The sequence below is a fragment of the Carica papaya genome, chromosome 8 (assembly GCF_054855325.1).
Source record: "Carica papaya isolate Zhongbai chromosome 8, ASM5485532v1, whole genome shotgun sequence".
Classification (NCBI taxonomy): Eukaryota; Viridiplantae; Streptophyta; class Magnoliopsida; order Brassicales; family Caricaceae; genus Carica; species Carica papaya.
In genome coordinates, this window is record NC_142316.1 from 5,856,625 (window position 1) to 5,862,624 (window position 6,000).

The window sequence follows — 6,000 nt, forward strand, 5'->3', positions numbered from 1 at the left end:
GTACGTACCTTATTCAATCAACCATGTTATGCACATACATAAAACCACCTTCCCTCCAAGCGCTTCTAACCCGGCGTTAATTAATATTATTAAAAATAAAACATAATTAATTATCAAAATCACGCCAACTAACATTCTAATTAATTTAGTAAAAAAATATTCATCATCATTAATCATCTTCACTCTTATGATGCTTTGCTCCGCCTTCATGCTGACTATAACTCTTCCTCGCAGATTCAACGTCTGCATGTTCAATGGCTTCTCCGGTGGCATCAAATGTCTTCTCCACCGTCTGGTTCCCTACCCCTTGCTCCGTCGCCATCCTCACTTTCTCCTCCGCCACCTTTTTGAACTCGTCAGCCGTCGATGACGCTCTCTCTTGTTCTATTAATATTTCGTGACCGTTACCTTTATTTTCACTCTTCTTCCGGCCTTTTCCACTTTCGCTGTAACTCTGAAATTATTTGTTGTCTTGATTATACATGATTAATTCAGATTATTGATATATTAATTAAACCTAAATCAATAAAAATCACGACACACACAAACAGACACGACGTAAAAGTAATTTGCATACTAAATACAATACACATATATGTATATGTAATTACCTTGACTTGCGTGTAGAGACATGATCTAGAAAGTTTGATAAGCGAGAGAGGCCGTGATGAGTTGTTGCAGAAGAAAATATGGGTACCCATGGCTAATTTTAATGGTGATGATAAGAAGATTAATTAAAAATCAAAATCAAATCGTTAAGAACTGAAAAATATAATGGGAAAAAGTATGGAAGACGAAGATGTGATTAGGGTTTTCAACGTTAATATTTAAGACCAGAAAAGAAAATGAAGACCAAGGCAAGAGGAAGCTTAGAGATGATCTGCATGTCCACGTGTCTCTTTTTGCATTACTTCATTTTGGTACGTGGTGGTTGAAGAACTTGACATTTCATTCTTGTCATGCACAAAAATAATTTCGTCTTTTTTTTTTTTTTTTTTTTAGGTTTTAGGTTTTAAAATAATTATGAAACGTAACCTCTTCTATTTGTAGTTTTATTATTTTTACTCAAAGTTGAGAAATTTACTCCCAACTGTTCTTTTGTTCTTGAGAAATTTACCATATTAAATTGTAATTAACTCCTAACCTCGTAAAAAAGAGTAAATCTTAAATAGTTTATAAACCCTACTTTTTGTCGGAGGAAAAAATATTGTCAATCTCTTGCTTGCATTTGACCCACTAATCTAAAACGGGCATCGTCAACCTTCTGGATGTTTTTGACTTGATTCTTTTTCTGCGGTTGACTAAGTAAAATTATTAAGAACCTAAACCCAAGATTTGATGCTTAATCAAGTTTTAATATTCCAAAGAGTCAGTCTCCAAAATATATATATATATATTTCAAGATTTGGTAAGCAATCAAATTATGTTTTGAAATCTTTTTTTTTTTCTTTTGGGTCAGTTTTTTTAAGTATACTATTTAGTAGAGTTGAAAAACATGGTTGTCAAATACGCGTGTGTGTGTGTGTGTGTATTTATTATATTGGATGAAAACCGATCTGTAATTTTTTTATATGGTATTGATGATAGATGTTGAAATTTTTTCTAGTTTAATGTTATTGGAGTTGGAGGAAAGTATAATAAGACTTTTGAAGATAGAATCTTAAGGGTTCAAATTAATTTTTATTTGCAAAACTATAATATATATACACACACACAGAGACAGTGGAAACAAAATTTCTAATTTCGTTTTTGTTTAGTTGACAAAGTAAAATTTAAAAAATAGAGCGATAAATATTTTTTAAATATGTAAATTTATGTGATATCATTTGACAAAAATTTAAGTGGATTAATAAAATTAATGTAAGGTAATATATATGATTATCGCTATAAACTAGTTATATGAAATAATTTTTTAAAATTTAAAGTTGATTGGTTAGAATTTATTTTTTTGATCACAGAAATTGAATTGGAAAAAGAATCAAAGATCTTTTCCAGCTTATTATCATTGATGATGAAAACTTGAACTCGATAAGTATACCTAATAAACAAGAAATCTATGAGGCAATCAAATCTATTGGAGCTCATCAAGCTCCTGATTCAGATAAAACGTCTACTATTTTCTATCATGTTTAATGGTATACTATTAAAGAGGAAGTTATTAATACAGTCAAATAAATTCTTCATGTAAAATTTTATACTGAAATAATTTAACCAAGCATATTTACTATTTATTCCTAACTATGAGGGAGCAAGAAAAACCCAAAATCCTAGGTCAATTTCATAATGCAATATCATTTATAAAATTTCTCTAATATCTTGGCCAATTAGCTTAGTCCTAGAAAAATTACTTCATAATACAAATAACTTTTATCAAAAGAAGATGCTTTCAGGATAAATATGATATTATAAATCAATTGATAAATCCCATGAGAGGAAGCAAAGGAAATAAAGGGCTAGATAGCAGTTAAACGTGATATGAAAAAAATATTTGACAAAAGAGAATGGTCATTCTTAAATCAAATATTGTGCAATCTTGGTTTATCTTCAAATGTTAGAAATTTAATTTTACAATATATAACTACTATATCCTATAAATTTATTACTAATGAGATACCTTCTGAAGACTCCACCCAAAAAAAGGGTTTAAGACAAGGAGATCATTTTTCTCTTTATTTTTTGTTTATTCTTTATACAAAAGCGTTATCACGAATTTTAGTGAAGTTGAGGTGGAAGGGTTCATTCATGGAGTTAAAGTGGTTCGAAATGCTCTATTAATAATTCACTTGTTGTTTGTAGATGATTTACTCATATTTTGTCAAGAAAATATGAAAGAGCTATTAGGAATTCTGAAATGTAGAGAGCAATACATTGCTGGTCGAGACAGAACCTGAATATTTAAAATTTTATGTCTTATATTCTAGCAACATCAAGAGGAATGAGCGAAAAATTTTCAACTAAGATTAAATACTACATAAAAAAAACACAAAGTATATGGGTCTCCCACTAATTGAAAGTAGAGTTAAAGGAAATATTTGAGGGCTCATATGCAAATTTGAAGCTAACTTGTAGGTTAAAAAGCCAAACTACTCTTAAATGTTGGAAGGTCTATATCAATCAAGTCAGTATTAAATTCTATACATTCTTATAGCACGCCTATTTTTGTTATTCCTCACGAAATTTGTGATAATCTTGATAAATTAACTAAGAGGTTTTAGTAAAACTTTAAAGAAGGAAATAATAGAAGATATACTCTAATTAGTGGGTCTGAGTAGAGCTGTAGGAGATTTATCATTCAAGAATTTTTCATTTGGCCTTAGTTTGTAAATTGACTTAAAAATTGATCAGTAATGAACAAAGACCTTGGATGGAAACTATTAAGGCCAAATATTTAAAACAAGCTAATTTTTTCTTAATATCAAAGAGAAGATAAATCTCTTTATTTTAGAATAATATCATAAAAACTAGAGACTTGATTAGAAAAATAGCATGCATAAAAATCATATTGGGAATCTACTTTGACTTAAGAAGACCTGTGGATCCCTAACTTCACAGACTTCATTCCCAAGCATATGGAGACCTAGAGTGTAACACCCTAATTTTTTTTTATTAGTATTATTTTATTTTAATTTTTTTATATATGAATATAATAATTTATCATGTAATAATATATAGTTTTAAATTAGTTTAATTTAATTAAATAGAAATAATAATAATAATAATAATAATAAAGGATAAAATTATTTTTAGAATTTAATTGAAAATAATTTTAGAAAAAAAAGGTGAAAATTTGGATTATAGGGGTATTTTTGAAAAGAAAATTGAAAACCGGAGGTCGAAACGCAATTTAGAAAAATTGTGCTACGTCAGCAGCCCGGTCAGCAGCTCCGACCAACCAGGACACGTCGCGTGGTAGAGACACTGACGGAGAGGCCACGTGGAAGGGAGCCACGTGGGCGATCTGCCTGCGCGCTATCGAACGGCCGAGATCCGTTCCCGCGCGCACGAACAGTCCAGATCAAAGATGCGTGCGGACGGCCCAGATTTCACACATACGAACGGTCCAGATTGAATTGCGCACGGACAGTCCAGATCTCATTGCGATGAACGATCTAGATTCATTCCCTATTTAATCGCGATCGGACGATCCAGATTAAATCGCGATAGACAGTTCAGATTAAAAGCGGAAAGTTATAAATAATCTCATCCACACCCAAACCCTAACCCTAGCCACCAGAGCTCTCTCTGGAGAAGACAGCCCAGCCACCGGGGAACCGATCGCCGCTACCCGCCGCCACACTAGAGCACTTTCCGGCCGCCAAACGAGGTAAAAATTCTCCCCTTAGCTCGGATTTCGATTCTAAACCCACCTGTGGCCAAATCGGAGCCAAAACACTGGCCAATTGGCCGGAAAATACCGCTGAAACCCAGCAGCGTCGCCGTGGGTCTTCTGGATTTTTGCTTCCAATGAGACCTTTTCCCATTTCCGTTCGATGTAATTTTTACACAATTGTGATCACCGTTCCTTTCTCTACAGGTTGACCAGAGTAAAACACCAAATTGCAACTCGAGCCGGAGAAGCCGCTGCATCGGAGAGCCCTACTACCAGTAAGTTTCGGTTTTCGGCCCACCGAGGGCCCTAGGGGTGTTTTATCACAGGAATCAATATAAGTTTGGCCGAATTCGACTGAAAACGGCCAACTCAATGTGGATTGCCGCCGCTTGCGGCGCCGCCGTTGCCGGAGCACGGTGGAGCTGCCGTGCCGGAATTCTGAAATTGGCCGAGTAGGCCATGGGTCTGATTTTGAGTTATTTGGGGACATGTGCAGGTGCCGTAAGTGCATTTTAGTTCCCGAAAAAAAATTCAGGGAATTTAGAGACTATCCGTAAGCGCAGTGAAAAACTGGTTTTAGATTTCGAATCAAGTAAGGATCCCTCACCTATTTCCTATCGCGAAATTAAAGTTCAATTGAATGGAAATATCGTATTTTTACAATTAATAGATATGTATAATTAATTAAGGTTGCTAATGGAGCCCAAATCTGATATATTTTTTGGTAAGTTCCTGTTTTATTTACTTTACAGTTTTAAATGTGTTACGGTATGTGGCTTATTTATTCTATGGTTTCGGATGCATGAATCACTGTTTACTTCACTGCTGCTTGGTTTCGTGGATTTAACGTATGCTTGCCTCATTGAATGCACGTTACTTGTTTAAGTGTTCATGTTTATGTGAGAAATAGAAAACTAAGAAAAGAATAGAAAATGGTATGTGAATTGATAAATGGATAAGTTAACAGCCTCAATAGATATCCTGAGAGATGGTGGACGGACTGGATCCATAGAAAATCCTATCGGGAATATTGTCTCATACCGAACGGGGTATGAAAACTTTAAATGTTTTGGCGGCCATACCGGATGGGGTATGAGGACGGTCCTGAAATTAAGTTGTTAAAGTGAATGGTTCACGTGTAGCGGGGACCCTTATGGATCCCCATTGATACTGGTGGGTTGATAAAAGAGGAAAATTGTACTTTGATATTTGAAATATAAAAGTGTGACATGTGCTATGTTACAGAGTGTGTATGATTATATGATATCTATGATCTTATTGTTTTCTAAGGGTCATTTTTATAAATCCCATTGAGGTAAGTGGACAGTAAATGATTTTATTATTGATAAATAAATTTGTTAAAAATTGTGCTCCATTGATTGTTTTTATTTTCTACCAACATTTACTTCTGTAACAGTGATATAGTGTGACGTCTTTATTGGGCTAGTGTAGCTCATTCCTTACTTAACAATTTCAGATCAGGATGACTTGGTTCCCGAGTCTATTCCGCAGGAAGACGGTGAGTAGATGCCTAAACATTTTATAGTTTTCCTTATAGTATTCATTTATAGTATTTTCGTTAGCTAACTTATTCTTTCATATGTTTAGTACGTTTTGGCTATTGTGTAAGAGATGTTAACCATAATCTTTTATTTCGCTTCCGCACTTAA